Consider the following 11,162-nt stretch of genomic DNA (forward strand, 5'->3'; position numbering starts at 1 on the left):
GTCTGATCCTTCCCAACCCCCAAAATCGATCAAGACTTCAAAATAGATACTTGACATGTACTAGAAAAAGATACTCCTAATCAAGATCTATCATTATAGATATAGATGAGTCATTTTGGAGCATCCTGAAGGATTTTTGATGTTCTAGACGAAAATCAAATCACACCCAAAACCATCACCTGATCCTTCCCAACCCCCAAAATCGATCAAGACTTCAAAATAGATACTTGACATGTACTAGAAAAAGATACTCCTAATCAAGATCTATCATTATAGATATAGATGAGTCATTTTGGAGCATCCTGAAGGATTTTTGATGTTCTAGACGAAAATCAAATCACACCCAAAACCATCACCTGATCCTTCCCAACCCCCAAAATCGATCAAGACTTCAAAATAGATACTTGACATGTACTAGAAAAAGATACTCCTAATCAAGATCTATCATTATAGATATAGATGAGTCATTTTGGAGCATCCTGAAGGATTTTTGATGTTCTAGACGAAAATCAAATCACACCCAAAACAATCACCTGATCCTTCCCAACCCCCAAAATCGATCAAGACTTCAAAATAGATACTTGACATGTACTAGAAAAAGATACTCCTAATCAAGATCTATCATTATAGATATAGATGAGTCATTTTGGAGCATCCTGAAGGATTTTTGATGTTCTAGACGAAAATCAAATCACACCCAAAACCATCACCTGATCCTTCCCAACCCCCAAAATCGATCAAGACTTCAAAATAGATACTTGACATGTACTAGAAAAAGATACTCCTAATCAAGATCTATCATTATAGATATAGATGAGTCATTTTGGAGCATCCTGAAGGATTTTTGATGTTCTAGACGAAAATCAAATCACACCCAAAACCATCACCTGATCCTTCCCAACCCCCAAAATCGATCAAGACTTCAAAATAGATACTTGACATGTACTAGAAAAAGATACTCCTAATCAAGATCTATAATTATAGATATAGATGAGTCATTTTGGAGCATCCTGAAGGATTTTTGATGTTCTAGACGAAAATCAAATCACACCCAAAACCATCACCTGATCCTTCCCAACCCCCAAAATCGATCAAGACTTCAAAATAGATACTTGACATGTACTAGAAAAAGATACTCCTAATCAAGATCTATCATTATAGATATAGATGAGTCATTTTGGAGCATCCTGAAGGATTTTTGATGTTCTAGACGAAAATCAAATCACACCCAAAACCATCACCTGATCCTTCCCAACCCCCAAAATCGATCAAGACTTCAAAATAGATACTTGACATGTACTAGAAAAAGATACTCCTAATCAAGATCTATCATTATAGATATAGATGAGTCATTTTGGAGCATCCTGAAGGATTTTTAATGTTCTAGACGAAAATCAAATCACACCCAAAACCATCACCTGATCCTTCCCAACCCCCAAAATCGATCAAGACTTCAAAATAGATACTTGACATGTACTAAAAAAAGATACTCCTTATCAAGATCTATCATTATAGATATAGATGAGTCATTTTGGAGCATCCTGAAGGATTTTTGATGTTCTAGACGAAAATTCAAATCACACCCAAAACCATCACCTGATCCTTCCCAACCCCCAAAATCGATCAAGACTTCAAAATAGATACTTGACATGTACTAGAAAAAGATACTCCTAATCAAGATCTATCATTATAGATATAGATGAGTCATTTTGGAGCATCCTGAAGGATTTTTGATGTTCTAGACGAAAATCAAATCACACCCAAAACCATCACCTGATCCTTCCCAACCCCCAAAATCGATCAAGACTTCAAAATAGATACTTGACATGTACTAAAAAAAGATACTCCTAATCAAGATCTATCATTATAGATATAGATGAGTCATTTTGGAGCATCCTGAAGGATTTTTGATGTTCTAGACGAAAATCAAATCACACCCAAAACCATCACCTGATCCTTCCCAACCCCCAAAATCGATCAAGACTTCAAAATAGATACTTGACATGTACTAGAAAAAGATACTCCTAATCAAGATCTATCATTATAGATATAGATGAGTCATTTTGGAGCATCCTGAAGGATTTTTGATGTTCTAGACGAAAATCAAATCACACCCAAAAACATCACCTGATCCTTCCCAACCCCCAAAATCGATCAAGACTTCAAAATAGATACTTGACATGTACTAGAAAAAGATACTCCTAATCAAGATCTATCATTATAGATATAGATGAGTCATTTTGGAGCATCCTGAAGGATTTTTGATGTTCTAGACGAAAATCAAATCACACCCAAAACCATCACCTGATCCTTCCCAACCCCCAAAATCGATCAAGACTTCAAAATAGATACTTGACATGTACTAGAAAAAGATACTCCTAATCAAGATCTATCATTATAGATATAGATGAGTCATTTTGGAGCATCCTGAAGGATTTTTGATGTTCTAGACGAAAATCAAATCACACCCAAAACCATCACCTGATCCTTCCCAACCCCCAAAATCGATCAAGACTTCAAAATAAATACTTGACATGTACTAATAAAAAAAAGATACTCCTAATCAAGATCTATCATTATAGATATAGATGAGTCATTTTGGAGCATCCTGAAGGATTTTTGATGTTCTAGACGAAAATCAAATCACACCCAAAACCATCACCTGATCCTTCCCAACCCCCAAAATCGATCAAGACTTCAAAATAGATACTTGACATGTACTAGAAAAAGATACTCCTAATCAAGATCTATCATTATAGATATAGATGAGTCATTTTGGAGCATCCTGAAGGATTTTTGATGTTCTAGACGAAAATCAAATCACACCCAAAACCATCACCTGATCCTTCCCAACCCCCAAAATCGATCAAGACTTCAAAATAGATACTTGACATGTACTAGAAAAAGATACTCCTAATCAAGATCTATCATTATAGATATAGATGAGTCATTTTGGAGCATCCTGAAGGATTTTTGATGTTCTAGACGAAAATCAAATCACACCCAAAACCATCACCTGATCCTTCCCAACCCCCAAAATCGATCAAGACTTCAAAATAGATACTTGACATGTACTAGAAAAAGATACTCCTAATCAAGATCTATCATTATAGATATAGATGAGTCATTTTGGAGCATCCTGAAGGATTTTTGATGTTCTAGACGAAAATCAAATCACACCCAAAACCATCACCTGATCCTTCCCAACCCCCAAAATCGATCAAGACTTCAAAATAGATACTTGACATGTACTAGAAAAAGATACTCCTAATCAAGATCTATCATTATAGATATAGATGAGTCATTTTGGAGCATCCTGAAGGATTTTTGATGTTCTAGACGAAAATCAAATCACACCCAAAACCATCACCTGATCCTTCCCAACCCCCAAAATCGATCAAGACTTCAAAATAGATACTTGACATGTACTAGAAAAAGATACTCCTAATCAAGATCTATCATTATAGATATAGATGAGTCATTTTGGAGCATCCTGAAGGATTTTTGATGTTCTAGACGAAAATCAAATCACACCCAAAACCATCACCTGATCCTTCCCAACCCCCAAAATCGATCAAGACTTCAAAATAGATACTTGACATGTACTAGAAAAAGATACTCCTAATCAAGATCTATCATTATAGATATAGATGAGTCATTTTGGAGCATCCTGAAGGATTTTTGATGTTCTAGACGAAAATCAAATCACACCCAAAACCATCACCTGATCCTTCCCAACCCCCAAAATCGATCAAGACTTCAAAATAGATACTTGACATGTACTAGAAAAAGATACTCCTAATCAAGATCTATCATTATAGATATAGATGAGTCATTTTGGAGCATCCTGAAGGATTTTTGATGTTCTAGACGAAAATCAAATCACACCCAAAACCATCACCTGATCCTTCCCAACCCCCAAAATTGATCAAGACTTCAAAATAGATACTTGACATGTACTAGAAAAAGATACTCCTAATCAAGATCTATCATTATAGATATAGATGAGTCATTTTGGAGCATCCTGAAGGATTTTTGATGTTCTAGACGAAAATCAAATCACACCCAAAACCATCACCTGATCCTTCCCAACCCCCAAAATCGATCAAGACTTCAAAATAGATACTTGACATATACTAGAAAAAGATACTCCTAATCAAGATCTATCATTATAGATATAGATGAGTCATTTTGGAGCATCCTGAAGGATTTTTGATGTTCTAGACGAAAATCAAATCACACCCAAAACCATCACCTGATCTTTCCCAACCCCCAAAATCGATCAAGACTTCAAAATAGATACTTGACATGTACTAGAAAAAGATACTCCTAATCAAGATCTATCATTATAGATATAGATGAGTCATTTTGGAGCATCCTGAAGGATTTTTGATGTTCTAGACGAAAATCAAATCACACCCAAAACCATCACCTGATCCTTCCCAACCCCCAAAATCGATCAAGACTTCAAAATAGATACTTGACATGTACTAGAAAAAGATACTCCTAATCAAGATCTATCATTATAGATATAGATGAGTCATTTTGGAGCATCCTGAAGGATTTTTGATGTTCTAGACGAAAATCAAATCACACCCAAAACCATCACCTGATCCTTCCCAACCCCCAAAATCGATCAAGACTTCAAAATAGATACTTGACATGTACTAGAAAAAGATACTCCTAATCAAGATCTATCATTATAGATATAGATGAGTCATTTTGGAGCATCCTGAAGGATTTTTGATGTTCTAGACGAAAATCAAATCACACCCAAAACCATCACCTGATCCTTCCCAACCCCCAAAATCGATCAAGACTTCAAAATAGATACTTGACATGTACTAGAAAAAGATACTCCTAATCAAGATCTATCATTATAGATATAGATGAGTCATTTTGGAGCATCCTGAAGGATTTTTGATGTTCTAGACGAAAATCAAATCACACCCAAAACCATCACCTGATCCTTCCCAACCCCCAAAATCGATCAAGACTTCAAAATAGATACTTGACATGTACTAGAAAAAGATACTCCTAATCAAGATCTATCATTATAGATATAGATGAGTCATTTTGGAGCATCCTGAAGGATTTTTGATGTTCTAGACGAAAATCAAATCACACCCAAAACCATCACCTGATCCTTCCCAACCCCCAAAATCGATCAAGACTTCAAAATAGATACTTGACATGTAATAGAAAAAGATAGATATAGATATAGATGAGTCATTTTGGAGCATCCTGAAGGATTTTTGATGTTCTAGACGAAAATCAAATCACACCCAAAACCATCACCTGATCCTTCCCAACCCCCAAAATCGATCAAGACTTCAAAAAAGAAACTTGACATGTACTAGAAAAAGATACTCCTAATCAAGATCTATCATTATAGATATAGATGAGTCATTTTGGAGCATCCTGAAGGATTTTTGATGTTCTAGACGAAAATCAAATCACACCCAAAACCATCACCTGATCCTTCCCAACCCCCAAAATCGATCAAGACTTCAAAATAGATACTTGACATGTACTAGAAAAAGATACTCCTAATCAAGATCTATCATTATAGATATAGATGAGTCATTTTGGAGCATCCTGAAGGATTTTTGATGTTCTAGACGAAAATCAAATCACACCCAAAACCATCACCTGATCCTTCCCAACCCCCAAAATCGATCAAGACTTCAAAATAGATACTTGACATGTACTAGAAAAAGATACTCCTAATCAAGATCTATCATTATAGATATAGATGAGTCATTTTGGAGCATCCTGAAGGATTTTTGATGTTCTAGACGAAAATCAAATCACACCCAAAACCATCACCTGATCCTTCCCAACCCCCAAAATCGATCAAGACTTCAAAATAGATACTTGACATGTACTAGAAAAAGATACTCCTAATCAAGATCTATCATTATAGATATAGATGAGTCATTTTGGAGCATCCTGAAGGATTTTTGATGTTCTAGACGAAAATCAAATCACACCCAAAACCATCACCTGATCCTTCCCAACCCCCAAAATCGATCAAGACTTCAAAATAGATACTTGACATGTACTAGAAAAAGATACTCCTAATCAAGATCTATCATTATAGATATAGATGAGTCATTTTGGAGCATCCTGAAGGATTTTTGATGTTCTAGACGAAAATCAAATCACACCCAAAACCATCACCTGATCCTTCCCAACCCCCAAAATCAATCAAGACTTCAAAATAGATACTTGACATGTACTAGAAAAAGATACTCCTAATCAAGATCTATCATTATAGATATAGATGAGTCATTTTGGAGCATCCTGAAGGATTTTTGATGTTCTAGACGAAAATCAAATCACACCCAAAACCATCACCTGATCCTTCCCAACCCCCAAAATCGATCAAGACTTCAAAATAGATACTTGACATGTACTAGAAAAAGATACTCCTAATCAAGATCTATCATTATAGATATAGATGAGTCATTTTGGAGCATCCTGAAGGATTTTTGATGTTCTAGACGAAAATCAAATCACACCCAAAACCATCACCTGATCCTTCCCAACCCCCAAAATCGATCAAGACTTCAAAATAGATACTTGACATGTACTAGAAAAAGATACTCCTAATCAAGATCTATCATTATAGATATAGATGAGTCATTTTGGAGCATCCTGAAGGATTTTTGATGTTCTAGACGAAAATCAAATCACACCCAAAACCATCACCTGATCCTTCCCAACCCCCAAAATCGATCAAGACTTCAAAATAGATACTTGACATGTACTAGAAAAAGATACTCCTAATCAAGATCTATCATTATAGATATAGATGAGTCATTTTGGAGCATCCTGAAGGATTTTTGATGTTCTAGACGAAAATCAAATCACACCCAAAACCATCACCTGATCCTTCCCAACCCCCAAAATCGATCAAGACTTCAAAATAGATACTTGACATGTACTAGAAAAAGATACTCCTAATCAAGATCTATCATTATAGATATAGATGAGTCATTTTGGAGCATCCTGAAGGATTTTTGATGTTCTAGACGAAAATCAAATCACACCCAAAACCATCACCTGATCCTTCCCAACCCCCAAAATCGATCAAGACTTCAAAATAGATACTTGACATGTACTAGAAAAAGATACTCCTAATCAAGATCTATCATTATAGATATAGATGAGTCATTTTGGAGCATCCTGAAGGATTTTTGATGTTCTAGACGAAAATCAAATCACACCCAAAACCATCACCTGATCCTTCCCAACCCCCAAAATCGATCAAGACTTCAAAATAGATACTTGACATGTACTAGAAAAAGATACTCCTAATCAAGATCTATCATTATAGATATAGATGAGTCATTTTGGAGCATCCTGAAGGATTTTTGATGTTCTAGACGAAAATCAAATCACACCCAAAACCATCACCTGATCCTTCCCAACCCCCAAAATCGATCAAGACTTCAAAATAGATACTTGACATGTACTAGAAAAAGATACTCCTAATCAAGATCTATCATTATAGATATAGATGAGTCATTTTGGAGCATCCTGAAGGATTTTTGATGTTCTAGACGAAAATCAAATCACACCCAAAACCATCACCTGATCCTTCCCAACCCCCAAAATCGATCAAGACTTCAAAATAGATACTTGACATGTACTAGAAAAAGATACTCCTAATCAAGATCTATCATTATAGATATAGATGAGTCATTTTGGAGCATCCTGAAGGATTTTTGATGTTCTAGACGAAAATCAAATCACACCCAAAACCATCACCTGATCCTTCCCAACCCCCAAAATCGATCAAGACTTCAAAATAGATACTTGACATGTACTAGAAAAAGATACTCCTAATCAAGATCTATCATTATAGATATAGATGAGTCATTTTGGAGCATCCTGAAGGATTTTTGATGTTCTAGACGAAAATCAAATCACACCCAAAACCATCACCTGATCCTTCCCAACCCCCAAAATCGATCAAGACTTCAAAATAGATACTTGACATGTACTAGAAAAAGATACTCCTAATCAAGATCTATCATTATAGATATAGATGAGTCATTTTGGAGCATCCTGAAGGATTTTTGATGTTCTAGACGAAAATCAAATCACACCCAAAACCATCACCTGATCCTTCCCAACCCCCAAAATCGATCAAGACTTCAAAATAGATACTTGACATGTACTAGAAAAAGATACTCCTAATCAAGATCTATCATTATAGATGTAGATGAGTCATTTTGGAGCATCCTGAAGGATTTTTGATGTTCTAGACGAAAATCAAATCACACCCAAAACCATCACCTGATCCTTCCCAACCCCCAAAATCGATCAAGACTTCAAAATAGATACTTGACATGTACTAGAAAAAGATACTCCTAATCAAGATCTATAATTATAGATATAGATGAGTCATTTTGGAGCATCCTGAAGGATTTTTGATGTTCTAGACGAAAATCAAATCACACCCAAAACCATCACCTGATCCTTCCCAACCCCCAAAATCGATCAAGACTTCAAAATAGATACTTGACATGTACTAGAAAAAGATACTCCTAATCGAGATCTATCATTATAGATATAGATGAGTCATTTTGGAGCATCCTGAAGGATTTTTGATGTTCTAGACGAAAATCAAATCACACCCAAAACCATCACCTGATCCTTCCCAACCCCCAAAATCGATCAAGACTTCAAAATAGATACTTGACATGTACTAGAAAAAGATACTCCTAATCAAGATCTATCATTATAGATATAGATGAGTCATTTTGGAGCATCCTGAAGGATTTTTGATGTTCTAGACGAAAATCAAATCACACCCAAAACCATCACCTGATCCTTCCCAACCCCCAAAATCGATCAAGACTTCAAAATAGATACTTGACATGTACTAGAAAAAGATACTCCTAATCAAGATCTATCATTATAGATATAGATGAGTCATTTTGGAGCATCCTGAAGGATTTTTGATGTTCTAGACGAAAATCAAATCACACCCAAAACCATCACCTGATCCTTCCCAACCCCCAAAATCGATCAAGACTTCAAAATAGATACTTGACATGTACTAGAAAAAGATACTCCTAATCAAGATCTATCATTATAGATATAGATGAGTCATTTTGGAGCATTCTGAAGGATTTTTGATGTTCTAGACGAAAATCAAATCACACCCAAAACCATCACCTGATCCTTCCCAACCCCCAAAATCGATCAAGACTTCAAAATAGATACTTGACATGTACTAGAAAAAGATACTCCTAATCAAGATCTATCATTATAGATATAGATGAGTCATTTTGGAGCATCCTGAAGGATTTTTGATGTTCTAGACGAAAATCAAATCACACCCAAAACCATCACCTGATCCTTCCCAACCCCCAAAATCGATCAAGACTTCAAAATAAATACTTGACATGTACTAGAAAAAGATACTCCTAATCAAGATCTATCATTATAGATATAGATGAGTCATTTTGGAGCATCCTGAAGGATTTTTGATGTTCTAGACGAAAATCAAATCACACCCAAAACCATCACCTGATCCTTCCCAACCCCCAAAATCGATCAAGACTTCAAAATAGATACTTGACATGTACTAGAAAAAGATACTCCTAATCAAGATCTATCATTATAGATATAGATGAGTCATTTTGGAGCATCCTGAAGGATTTTTGATGTTCTAGACGAAAATCAAATCACACCCAAAACCATCACCTGATCCTTCCCAACCCCCAAAATCGATCAAGACTTCAAAATAGATACTTGACATGTACTAGAAAAAGATACTCCTAATCAAGATCTATCATTATAGATATAGATGAGTCCCCAAAATCGATCAAGACTTCAAAATAGATACTTGACATGTACTAGAAAAAGATACTCCTAATCAAGATCTATCATTATAGATATAGATGAGTCATTTTGGAGCATCCTGAAGGATTTTTGATGTTCTAGACGAAAATCAAATCACACCCAAAACCATCACCTGATCCTTCCCAACCCCCAAAATCGATCAAGACTTCAAAATAGATACTTGACATGTACTAGAAAAAGATACTCCTAATCAAGATCTATCATTATAGATATAGATGAGTCATTTTGGAGCATCCTGAAGGATTTTTGATGTTCTAGACGAAAATCAAATCACACCCAAAACCATCACCTGATCCTTCCCAACCCCCAAAATCGATCAAGACTTCAAAATAGATACTTGACATGTACTAGAAAAAGATACTCCTAATCAAGATCTATCATTATAGATATAGATGAGTCATTTTGGAGCATCCTGAAGGATTTTTGATGTTCTAGACGAAAATCAAATCACACCCAAAACCATCACCTGATCCTTCCCAACCCCCAAAATCGATCAAGACTTCAAAATAGATACTTGACATGTACTAGAAAAAGATACTCCTAATCAAGATCTATCATTATAGATATAGATGAGTCATTTTGGAGCATCCTAAAGGATTTTTGATGTTCTAGACGAAAATCAAATCACACCCAAAACCATCACCTGATCCTTCCCAACCCCCAAAATCGATCAAGACTTCAAAATAGATACTTGACATGTACTAGAAAAAGATACTCCTAATCAAGATCTATCATTATAGATATAGATGAGTCATTTTGGAGTATCCTGAAGGATTTTTGATGTTCTAGACGAAAATCAAATCACACCCAAAACCATCACCTGATCCTTCCCAACCCCCAAAATCGATCAAGACTTCAAAATAGATACTTGACATGTACTAGAAAAAGATACTCCTAATCAAGATCTATCATTATAGATATAGATGAGTCATTTTGGAGCATCCTGAAGGATTTTTGATGTTCTAGACGAAAATCAAATCACACCCAAAACCATCACCTGATCCTTCCCAACCCCCAAAATCGATCAAGACTTCAAAATAGATACTTGACATGTACTAGAAAAAGATACTCCTAATCAAGATCTATCATTATAGATATAGATGAGTCATTTTGGAGCATCCTGAAGGATTTTTGATGTTCTAGACGAAAATCAAATCACACCCAAAACCATCACCTGATCCTTCCCAACCCCCAAAATCGATCAAGACTTCAAAATAGATACTTGACATGTACTGGAAAAAGATACTCCTAATCAAGATCTATCATTATAGATATAGATG

Source organism: Eupeodes corollae, unplaced genomic scaffold (assembly GCF_945859685.1).
Source record: "Eupeodes corollae unplaced genomic scaffold, idEupCoro1.1 scaffold_119, whole genome shotgun sequence".
Taxonomy (NCBI): Eukaryota; Metazoa; Arthropoda; class Insecta; order Diptera; family Syrphidae; genus Eupeodes; species Eupeodes corollae.